The sequence below is a fragment of the Capsicum annuum genome, chromosome 8 (assembly GCF_002878395.1).
Source record: "Capsicum annuum cultivar UCD-10X-F1 chromosome 8, UCD10Xv1.1, whole genome shotgun sequence".
NCBI lineage: Eukaryota > Viridiplantae > Streptophyta > Magnoliopsida > Solanales > Solanaceae > Capsicum > Capsicum annuum.
Window position 1 is genome coordinate 11,630,460 of NC_061118.1, and position 12,310 is coordinate 11,642,769.

Genomic DNA, 12,310 nt, shown 5'->3' on the forward strand with positions numbered 1-12,310 from the left:
GCTTTAGTTAGGCGTGGCTATTATAGGGGTGTGTTACAACAAATGGCTATTATATATATATATATATATATATATATATATATATATATATATATATATAATACTCCCGCCATAGTTCGTGTAATGTATTTAATTAAATTGGGGTGAAATAAATGATGTGTGAAGGTAGTAAATTGAAAATTGGGTTGATATGTGTGATGTTGATTGTGGAATGACATGTATTAAAGCACTTAGGTATATTAGTCACTATTTCCTAAATTTTTCCTACCCGCCCCATAGCTTACATTGCAACCATAAAAGACCTAGTTGATACTTAATCCCGATATCCGACAATTAGTGGAGTAATACACTAAGGGCAAGCTTATGGTTCATTGAATAAAATGTATGAATTCTTTATTGAGAGAGTGATTTGATTTTGATATGCCCCTTAGGTTATACATTGATATTGATGTAAATGAATATAGGGAAGCTTTATTGTTGTGAGGGTGCAAGCAGATGAATGGTTGGGTACTTTTTGTGTTTCTAGTTTGACTAATTTGATTTATTTTGACAACAAGTTGGAAATTCATTGTTGAAATACAGAAAGATCAAACAAATTGTCTCATGTGCTAAAACTATTTTAACATTTTTGAGCTGAGAAGTTATTGTCAAAATTATAAGTGCCCAACAAAAGCATAACTCTTAGGTTGTCATGTGAAAATTGATTGATTGTGCTGATGATTTAAATTGTTCGAGGACAAACAAGGTTATAAGTGTGGGGTGGTGATCTTGTGCATATTTATATGATCAATCACCAACATTCACCCATATTTGGACTTGTTCTGAGAGCTATAATGTTCTATTCTGAGTGTAATTAAGCTTTAAGTGCGTTCTTTATCTAATGGACATGATTTGTGTTTGTAGGACAAAACTTTGATGAATTAGACCTAATTGAACAAATTAATGATATGCAAGAGAAAAGGGAATAAACAAAGGCATGGGAACATAGCTCAGAAAGGAAAGCTAGAAGTTAAAAATTTCAATTTTTGCAGTCTCCAAACCACAGTGAGGGACCAAATGATGTTTGTGAAAAACCAGTGAGGTACCTCGGTGAGGATCCATTTCCTAATTTTCAAGATTCCAGAATAAGGGCGTCATATTCTCGCGTAATGGTAAAATTCTAGTTGTTAGTTTTTTGAAATCTACAGCTCAGCTCATCGCAATAAAGGATGAAATCGTATTTGTCAAAATGCAGTAGCTCACAGTGATATCACCGCATCGTGGTGATGAGCCAAATCACAATTTTCATAAAGTATTAACCTTCAGTGATGTCCCAGATCCATGAGGAGTATGGCATTTGACTGCACAGCACGTGGCGCCGAAAGACCAATTCGGATTTTTTAGCCTAGCTATAAAAAGAAAAATTAAACACAATTTGGGGACACTTTGGAAAGCATAGCAGTGACGGAAAAACACAAAATTCTCTCTCTTAGGATTCTTAGAATTTCTTTTGAACTTCCTTACTTCAAGATAAAATTTTGTTGTGATTAATTACTTATTTTTTATTTTGAATTCAAACATGAGTGGCTAAACACCCTTGTTCTGGGGTTGAGGCCAAGAACATGATTACTCTTTCATATTGTTTATTGTAGTTTTTTTTTTTGAATTATTATTTGGGTTATTCTTAATTTCTTGAGCTTACTATTGTAATGAGTGGTCACCATTAGAATAAATCTATATTTCTATGTGAATGCGGGAGAAGAATCGTAGGATAGAACTAAGAAATTAAGGAGCAAGGTTCTTATCCTTTTATAAAATAAGGGGTTTGAATTACCATATCGGATAGGGATATACCTAGAATCCTTTTTTGGTTAAATTGCAAGAAGATAACTTTATGAATCTAGATGAAATTTTGCATATCTACGGGAGTTGTAGTTTCAAATATTCAATAGATATAAGTTTTGAGGTTGAGAGACCAAGATCGTACCATAAACCTTCCGCATCAACAACTTGATAAACAATTAGAATGTAATAAGAAAATAGAATTGTGTGATTTTTAGATGTGCCTCAACCCTGGAATTCTTATCATTATTGTTTACAACCGTTTCTTGCTTTACTATTGTCACACATTGACATTTCTTATTTATTTATAATTTTTATTCACATTTTCACAAACATCTTTACTTTACAACACTTAATACCTCTTTGTCAAAAACTAAAAGTTGGTTAAATTTATAGTTGCTTAATCCTCGTGGGCATGATATCTAACTGTCTAAGTCACTATATTACTTGTATGATCACGTGCACTGACATGTGTGTTTGAGCCACAACATTATACCCGTTTAAAGTTAACTCTTGTAGGATCGAATACTAAAACTCAATCGATAACAAAACACTCTTTTAGCTTTGCAATAAATGTTTCCTATTTTAAAGGTTTGAATCGAAAGAACTTTACATACTAGTTAAATGATCATGATACTTATGTATGGTTATAAATAATCGTTCTTGGGCTTATAAACAAATAACAGACGGTTAGAATCTTAGCTAGATATTTGTGGAGTGTTAAAATATCTCCCCCTTTGGATCATTCATCCTCAAATGAATACTTATATTGTGATGAAATATATTGTATGTACTAACATGAGACTAAATTTCTAAAATTTATCATTTTTACTAACTGAAATAAAATTTTGACAAAGTATTGACTCAGCTGATACATGTGGAACATTATCACTACATAGGAATTGCATGAAACAATGTAAACATATAATTAGAAGAGCACAGTGCTAGGAGGGAAATCTAATATTCTTGTTGAATTGGTTTTAGGAGTGACAAATAAGGTTACTCAACTATCATGTTAGCTAATAAAGGATATAGCTAAGCTTAAAAGATAAAACCCCTAACCTAACACTAATTTCTAAGCTTTCTTGATTGACTATAAGGAGCTATTTTATGCTGATATTTAATAACTCAATTGAAACACTCATGAAACGATCATACATATAGAATTGTGAAGTGATATCTAGTGCAAATAAATTTCCAAGAGTTACTAAGAAAGGAATATAAGTTTCCTCAAATTCTTGTTGTCATAATTTATAATAACAATCTAGAGAAAGAATTTTGGACATGATCTAAGTAAGGAATTCGATAAAGGAATCGCAACATGGTCTAATTAGTCTAATATATTGATATAGGTTCATATTATAGAGAGGGAATAGACTCAAACACGAAACATCGTCTGGCTAAAACTGTATAACATTGAATATAGGCATATAGAATAGTATCAAGAATAGGATTAATTTTCCTTAGGCAATGCAAATGTTAACTTTCAAGCTTAACAACACTTTTTAAACACTTTTCTAAACTAAAGTTTTCCTCTAGAGTAATACACTTTATCTTATGAAACTTATACTACTCACATGGGTACATGTTCAAGCCTAACTCAAAGTTAGAAGGTATTACACATAACACAATAACACTTGTCTAACCTACGGGGTTGACTATCCTATGACTTTTTAGATCCGTCATCTCAAGAATAATACTTCTTACGACCTTGACAACAACTTCAAGATCTAATTTGGATTTCACTAGCGCGCAATGCATCCATTCACTTATATACCAACATGACATTCAACCCTATAATTATTACCATATATGAACTTTTAGGAAACCAACATAACTAGGAATTTTTCTCATATTCTATAATACCTCTATCAATAATAATTTTATGAATTATCTCCCAAAAGTCACACTAATAAATCTCATTTAACTATGATATATAGCAAAGCTTTTCATCGATCTTCCTTTGCACTTATAGCCTTAGATAAAATAAGCATACAATACTTTTCGCTAATAAGGAACTTCTACTCTCTCCCATCTAAATCCTTGTTCATCCATTTTCATCACCGCTATCTTAACATAAGGAGGGCCACTGAAATGATATACCATAAGAACCTAAAGTATGAAAGAATACTATACTTAACTTTGTAACTTTATTGTAGCCTTAAGAATATAGTATTGTAGGCACGAATTTGTTAAAGAAATCTAAATTGATAGCATACATGACAGAATATGATCTAATTAGTTATTAATGGTGTATCATGAATTTAGGTAACTGAGCATACTATTAAAGATGGTTTTGTATTTAGCATAAGTTATTTAACATAAGACTAGAACTTATAGGTTCATGGGAGATGACTAGAATTATGGAATGAATCTTTTACTTCTTTTACTAGGAGCTGAAAATCAATATAAATATGTATGAAGTGTATAAACAATGTTCAAGGGTTTTTCTTAATCATGAAACACAATGACCTGATTTTTGGTGATTTTTGGGAATTATTGATTTATGTGTGATTTGACTATTTTACTCCTCCTTGTGGTTAATTGGTGGTATTTTTGGGGTGTGAGGATGATTGGCATAGTTACCTATGTATTTCGGTATGATTTTTGTAATTTTATTGTATTTGGTGGTTAAAAAGGCTTTATAGTTGACTTCGATCAAGATTTATGGATCTATGCATCAGATAGCAGAACAGACTACAACGGCAGATTCAAAACATCAATTATAGGGCTGTAACATGATTGTTGTGGTTATAAAGATTATATATTTTATTTTGATCCTTTATTTTTAAAGTTTTAAAATTGGGTTTCATAGGTCATCTTTGTAAAAATGACATTGTTTTGGAAAATTTGATATCACCATTGATTTAGGGGCATCAATTTTGTCTAGTATCACAGTTCATTTACATTCTTAATATCCTAGATGAATATCGAGGGGTATGCAAAAACTTAGAATTCTCTAACTCTCTAGTTAGTATAGCACTAAGCAGGTGCATCAGCTTGGGGACCTTTTGGCACTTAAGTGACTTGGCAGCTAGCTAGGAGTATCTCTTAAGTGACTCCCCCATTGCGTAGGTGCCTTTCTTTTAATATATTACCAGGTTGCTTACGTGACAAGGCAGGTATCGTGTAAACAACACTTGGTCGATTAAGAGATGGCCTCTTAAGAAACCCAATGATTACTTAAGCCGTGCCTGGGTGGTTTTAACTCCCTATTTACATGATTATTAACCATTTTTGAGACTTGAAATTTAGGATTTTGAGTTTTTTGGGTGACTTGTCCTATTTATAAGCTTAGATATGCTCTAAATCCCTATTTTAATATTTTTTATTTGATTCTTCTAAATTAAACCTTATTAAAACTTGGATCAAAAAGTTGAATTTGGGGATTTTATCCTGGAAGGCCTATATATGTAATTTCTCGAGCTAAACTCAATTAAAACTTATTTTCACTTGAGTTTTCTTCTAAAATTTCCTTTAATCATGGAAATATATTTTTTGATTTAAAATTCCACTTTTACCCTTCTTTTTTGAAAACTCTTTTCGGGGGTTCATTTTGACCTCAACCCTGAAATGGGCAATATGAGTATTATTGGCTTCCTTTTAATGCTCAGATTTACTCCTTGTGTGTTTTAGTTCATTCTAAGTCTATTTTGTATGGAATAATCTTCATGATAAAGGCTTTTTGGATCAGATTTGGCATTCGAGGTAGGTTATGCCTTAACTTTCTTTAGACTGGTTTAGGTAGTTATTATTGGTATAAAATTATATTATAGGTGTGGGAACTAATCATGAAATGACTTTATTATCATTCTGCGCCTATCTAGTGGCCTCTGTTATTGTTATTTACTGATTTTGCAACATTATTTGCTATGTCAGACCATGTGGGGTCATATCTTATATGGTTGGCCTTATGGATATATATTTGATTTTATCTTTTAAGTGAAAAAATTCTAAGTTGGAAATTATGTGGTATTAATGACATATTGTTGTGTAATGGAAGTTATGTGGTATTAATGACGTATTGTTGTGTATTTTACACTATTGGCATAATGAATGGGTTTTGGCTCTTATTGTTTATATACTGGTTAGATTTGGAAATATCATTCCTTTTGGTTGTGAGCATTATATACTCATGTCATACATATTTATGAATCATTGGTACCACTGGATTTTTCTGATAGGAAATGTGACATCTTTAAAAACCCTCTACTGATTTATATTCTAGTATTGCATATTTGATTGTAAATGGGTTAAGGAATCCCCATGGATTCTACCTTGGGAGGAAAACTCGGTAGGTGTATAGGAAAGTTGTGCGACAACCTCATGCATCACATCACATCATCACCATCATCGTCATTACATTTCATATATATTGTGCTTATTATTCATTGTAATATTATCTTTGATGTGGTATCTATTTATTTGTACTTCTTTTTCATACGTACATGTGTGATATATGTATGCCTGTGTTTCTTTCTCTTATTTATGTATGGTATATATGAATATTGTAGAACTTTTAGTGGAGACATTGTGGGCTATAATTTGGGACATTTCCTGTTCGTCGATAACATGCCTATAGTGTGTATTTTATATTATTTTTTTCCTACTTTGCTCAATCAGCATATGATACCTAATAAGTACAAATGGACCATACTCACCCTTATTATGCTCTTTTGGTGCATATCCAAGTATTATTGTGCTGCAGGTAGATGATTCAGGTAATATCTAGGGTTTATTTGAGGTAGAAATTAATCTATTCTTCCAGAGTTTATCTTATGCCTCTTTGTATCTATTTCATGTCCTTTTTTTTAAAGATAGATTATGATCCTATCTGACAATTATTGCATCTTGTAATATTTGAGATGTATTTAGTACATCTTACACTGTGACATAATGTTTTGGGATCTGGTATGGTATCTTTGACTATGTACTGCTATTATTATCATATTATGTGGTTTTACTTTATTCTAGAAGCCTTGGCTTGGGTTCCGTATTGATTTCTTATTTCATATCAGTATAGGTAATAGGCTTACTTATCAAGGCATGGCGCGATAAGTGCCATAATGACCCTTGAATTTTATGTCATGCTAAATTTGCATTAGAGTTGTCAGGTTTTCATTGGTTTTATCAATGTAAGAACATGTTATCTAGTTGAATCTCATGGATCAGTATATAGTTACCCACATCTATCTTCTATAGACTATAAGATACCTTTAGGAAACATCCATTATTTCATTCTGTATCAATTGGATCTTTCCATATCTTATGTCCTAAATTATATTTCACTCTTTTCTATGTTATTATAAGGACTAGATCCCATAAAACTAGAGATGTGGAATTGTTATATGAGGAGTGAGCTTAGAATAAAGGACGAGTTGTGAGTCATGGACGATCTTGAGGTAGTGCAAGGGCACGAGGATCTGACCAATCCAAAGGTATTACTAGAGGTCTCTTCCTTGAGACTTGAGTTGAGTATACTAGAGATATGTTGTGACACTGATACCATAGACTTCTTCTACCCTAGTCTTTGAGGATTTACTAATTCGCTTGCTGACCCCTTTAAAGGGTGTTATTTTAAGTTTGCTTGATGTTCTAGTATCTCCAATTATTGTACCTCTATTTATGCCAGAGCCTGCCTATGGTGTTCTAGAAGTTTTGAATGTGGATCCTCTAATAATACTGGCATCTTCTTATGGTACTCCATAAACTTCAATGTTATATCGCCTTTTGTGTTAGACTTTGAGTATAGTATTCTATGATCAGGTGTTCAGCCTTTATCTATGTTACCTCCTTGGTCGGGATATCAATAAAATATATTTATTATGCCTCGTATTATTGAGAGAATAGTTATATCTTTTGAGAATAAAAAGTGGTTAACAAAAATCACTTATTTGGTTACTACCAAATTCACTGGCATTGTAGGCAAAGATGCCTATGAGTTCTGGATGGATTGTAATAAGAAGTTGCATGACCCTATTTTTCTTGAGTTGCATGGGGTTTCTTATACTACATATCAGTTTTGAGATGGAGCCAGAGATTAGTGGGGGTCACTTGTAAGTTGTAGACCTCTTGATTCTCTAGAGATGACTTAGGATCAGTTTACTGAGGCCTTTTTTGAATAGGTTTGGCTATATTGTTTGAGGGATTAGATGATAGATGAGTTTGATCACTTATAGTAGGGCTCCATGACTGTTGCAAAGTATGAGGCACAGTTTTATGCTTATCTCGATATTCTTATATCAGCATTGCTACTGAGTCTGAGAAGGAACAAATGTTTGTAAAGGGGTTGGATGATTCACTTCGTCTAGCTAAGACTCTGAAGGTGGTGTATGGGGTATCATTTTAGAGTATAACAGATCATTCTAAGATAACATAGTTTATTCTTTAAGTATCTTTAGGATGTGCTAAAATATTATGTCGTTTAAGCAGCTTCAGAGGTCATACTTCTCAAGATAGAGATTCTAGATGCTTTTGGGGGTATCATGGTAGTCCAGTATAGGTAGCCTTGTAGAGTTCAGGTAGTGGGTCTTCTAGTTTAATCCTATATCGACTGTGAGAGGTAGAGATTCTATTAGAAGTGTGCAAGGCAGAGGTAGTGGTGCATGTACTAGTGGTCGTAAGGCTACTTTGTCAGATGGTAGTCATGGATAATGTTATGTTATACCCTCTAGACTAGAGGTAGAGGCTTATGATGTTATCCTTACAAGTATCATCCCTATTTGTTTTAGATCTCCATCTATATTATTTTGCTTGGTATTGACTATCTCCTACATGTGCGATTATTTAACTTTGAATTTTAATTATGCTAGTGAGACTCTTTCCATCCTTATATGTGCATATACCCATGCAGGTGAATCTTTAGTGGTGGATTAGGTGCACTGATCCTGTGTTGTGACTTTTGCTGGGCCTGAGACTTTGGCAGCTCTAATTGTCCTAGATGTAGTAGATTTTGATGTCATCTTGGGTATGGATTGGTTATCTCCTTATCATGTTGTCCTGTACTTTTATGCTAAGACCATTATTTTAATTTTGTCGGGTATGCCAAGAACCGAACGAAAGGTTGTGATTCATTCAGGACCCAAAGGAGTTATATATTTTCTTTAGGATCATTGGTCAGTTAAGATGGGATGTTTGTCTTATTTTCCTTATATTCTTGATACTAGTGTTTCCTCTCAACATTCTTTGGATTTTGTTCTTATTGATTATGTGTTCATAGATGTTTTCCCAACATATTTGCCCAGTATACCTTCTGGTTGTGATATTGACTTTTCTATTAATGTTGATCCAGAAATAAAACCCATATCTATTCTTTGTTATACGATAACCCCAACAATGTTAAAGGAATTAAAGGATCAGTTGCAGGAGGTATTGGATAAGGGATTTATCTGACCTAGTGTATTAACTTATGGTACGCCTATCTTGTTTATGAATAAAAAATATCGGTTTACGCCTATGTGTATTGATTATCTATAATTGAACAATGTGACGATTAAAAGTAAGTATTCTCTTCCTTGTATTAGTGATTTGTTCGATCATCTTTAGGGTGCTTCAGTGTTTTCGAAGATTGATTTAAGGACCGGGTATCAACTGTTGAAGATTAGAGATTCAAATATTCCAAAAGTAGTTTTTCGGAGTCGATAGGACCTTATGAATTCTTGGTCATGTCCTTTTGGTTTACCAAATGTACAACTCTTTAGAAATATCTGGCTGTCGATGTCAAAATATAATAACCCAACTTGGTTGTGGTCAAAACCACAGGGATTATTTAGAACTATCTCTCAAACTTTGTGAAACATTCAGGCAGTGCAGAAAAGTAACTTAGGGATTTGTTTATATCTGTAAACAATTTCACAACTCGAATGCTTTTGGTTGTAATCAATTTGAAACAAACATTATGACGGTGTTTCCCTTGGCTTTCTAACTCTGAAGGTTTATCGTGCTCCATTGAACTAACCTAATATCTTACATGGAGAATCTGATAAGTTATGTATCACCAACTATCTTTTGGACTCGTTTGTGAATTTTATGTTTTACCTTTTGAGTCTCAGAGTTTCTCCTTGCTAACCCTTATTCTAAATCCTAGATTAACTATTACCTTTCGTATGTCTTTATAATTAGATGAGATGGAAAAATTATAAGATGGACGTGAATCTCAGATTACTATTGTGATCTTCTTTCTACCTCTCTTGTGAAGTAAGTAGTGAATACAGGTGGGTTCTTAAAGTTCGCAACCACTAAGAAATTTTTTATACTGAAGATTATCACAATACATGCAAGAATATTTGTTGGGAACAATGTTGTACTTCTTCTACTTTGTGATGTAGCAGGGTTCCCCCAACCCTAGTTAAGGGAATTAGCCTTATATCGTTGTGAAACATTAATTTATGATGAAAACCCAAAGTCTCAAATAAATAAATCAACCAAAATCAAGAACACAACAATCCCTAGATCCAAACCTAATCTTGGAATCAAATATAAGTTTGTGTATAATAAGAGAATATAAAATTTCCCCAAAGTGAATATCTTAGACTTACAGAGCATATATTAATTGAAAACATCAAAATAGTATTTATAGACTACATGAAAACCCTAGGAGTCAAATCCTTAGAAAAGAGTAAAACTTGAGTCGGTGGCCACCTACGGTGCCAATTATGGGATGTAGGAGGCCTCACGTAGGTTGAGGACATTTTTGCAGCTTTAAAATCTCTGAAACATCAGCTTTTGGAACCTACTTTCTATTACCTACAGTCAGTAGTTGGTACCTATGGGTTGTAGGTTCCAAAGTAGGTAGCAGAAAATTTCAGCTTTCAACATTTTCTTCCAATTAGCTCCTAGAACCTAGTTTACTGCAAAATCAACTTAAAACCGCATCATATCTAACAAAACACAACTATTTACTTCCATATTACTTGGTTTTATAGGTCGAAAGTACTATGAATTCATGGAACATCAATACTCTCAACTTAGAGGCTTGCATGTTCTCAGTCAACATAAACACAACAAACAACACAACGATGCTTAACACGGAGAAACCAAAAACATCGATGGCAGCCAATCATCAACTTTAAGCTCAAGAACATTACCCTGTCAAATTATTAACACTTCAGAACCAACTGGGTTTATCAATGCAGTACAACAATAAGACTCAAAGTAATTAATATATGACATTACATTAGCAACAAATAATCATGTATATATACAAGTTACAGTACCCGAACAAATAAGTAGATAGCAATACAACCCATTTAACCTCACCACAAAGATGTCCCACTCACTCAATAGAATCATGGATGTTAATGCAAGGATGACCACGAGATACTCACACTCATCAACCATGAGACGCTCACACTCATAAAGAATTTCCAACAATGTGCATAGAATACTATAGGCTTGCCCTTATTTTCTTTACGTTGGCTTTCAGACACTCGGTTTAATATAAAAATAGGAAATTACTTGTATTTTAATGGAATTTTGAGTTCTGAAATGGTACATCAAGGAATTTAGTGATCGATCCTCCTTGGCGCTACACTTACTTTAGGGGGTCTACTTATTAAACAACTTTTTCTTTTATTCTACCCTCATTTATCCTTTTTTTATTCTTTTACCTCTTATTCTTGTTAGGTGTGGTTTTCTTTTTATTCGTTCTTTTTTTGTCTTTTTTTATTTTATTTTTTCTTTTTCAGGTTTTTTTCTACCACATCAAACCCTACTTTCTTTTCTCTCATTTACCCTTCTACCCTTCTTTTCTCTCTAAAAGTATACTAATTTCATGAACGACCTATGATCTTTTCCTAACCAACTATCCTAAAACCTAGGCAAGACTAACCAGGCAAGTTCTAAATTCAACACAAAAAAAAATAAAGTAAGAATCTCACGCACACATGGCAAAGGGTTGCATCACAAACTACAACTTATCCGGTTCACACAAATGTTATCCATGATTATTATGTCCCTAATTCTAATGCCATAACGAGATTCGCATTGGTGACATATATGTACATATTACACAGTTCGAAGGGGTGTCATTTTTTTCAAACCATTAAAGCATAATCAAAGCCTATGAAATGATGTTAGTAATTATGTTTCTCCTATTTAACATAAACAATACAATAAAAAAAATACAATACGAACTAAACATGCTGGCTATACTAAGAACAAGCTCTGGAGAAAATAGACATGATAATAAAAACTCCAAGAGAACATCTAGACCAACAAGAAGCCCTACCCCTAACTTATAATATGCATTTTCCCTAATACATTAGACCACTAGCAAATAATAGAATTAGGAACATACCTATGGCACCATAAGAGCAGATATCTGACGCTAATAACTATAACACAAATTCCAATGATAAAATTAAGACAATACCTTAGTTTTCCTCCAAAGCAATTGTTGATTTAATATTGTTTTATAACGTCACTGTGTTGGTTACTCAAACTTCACAAGAATCCCATGTATCACCTACCATGTAGTTCCTGATTTAAC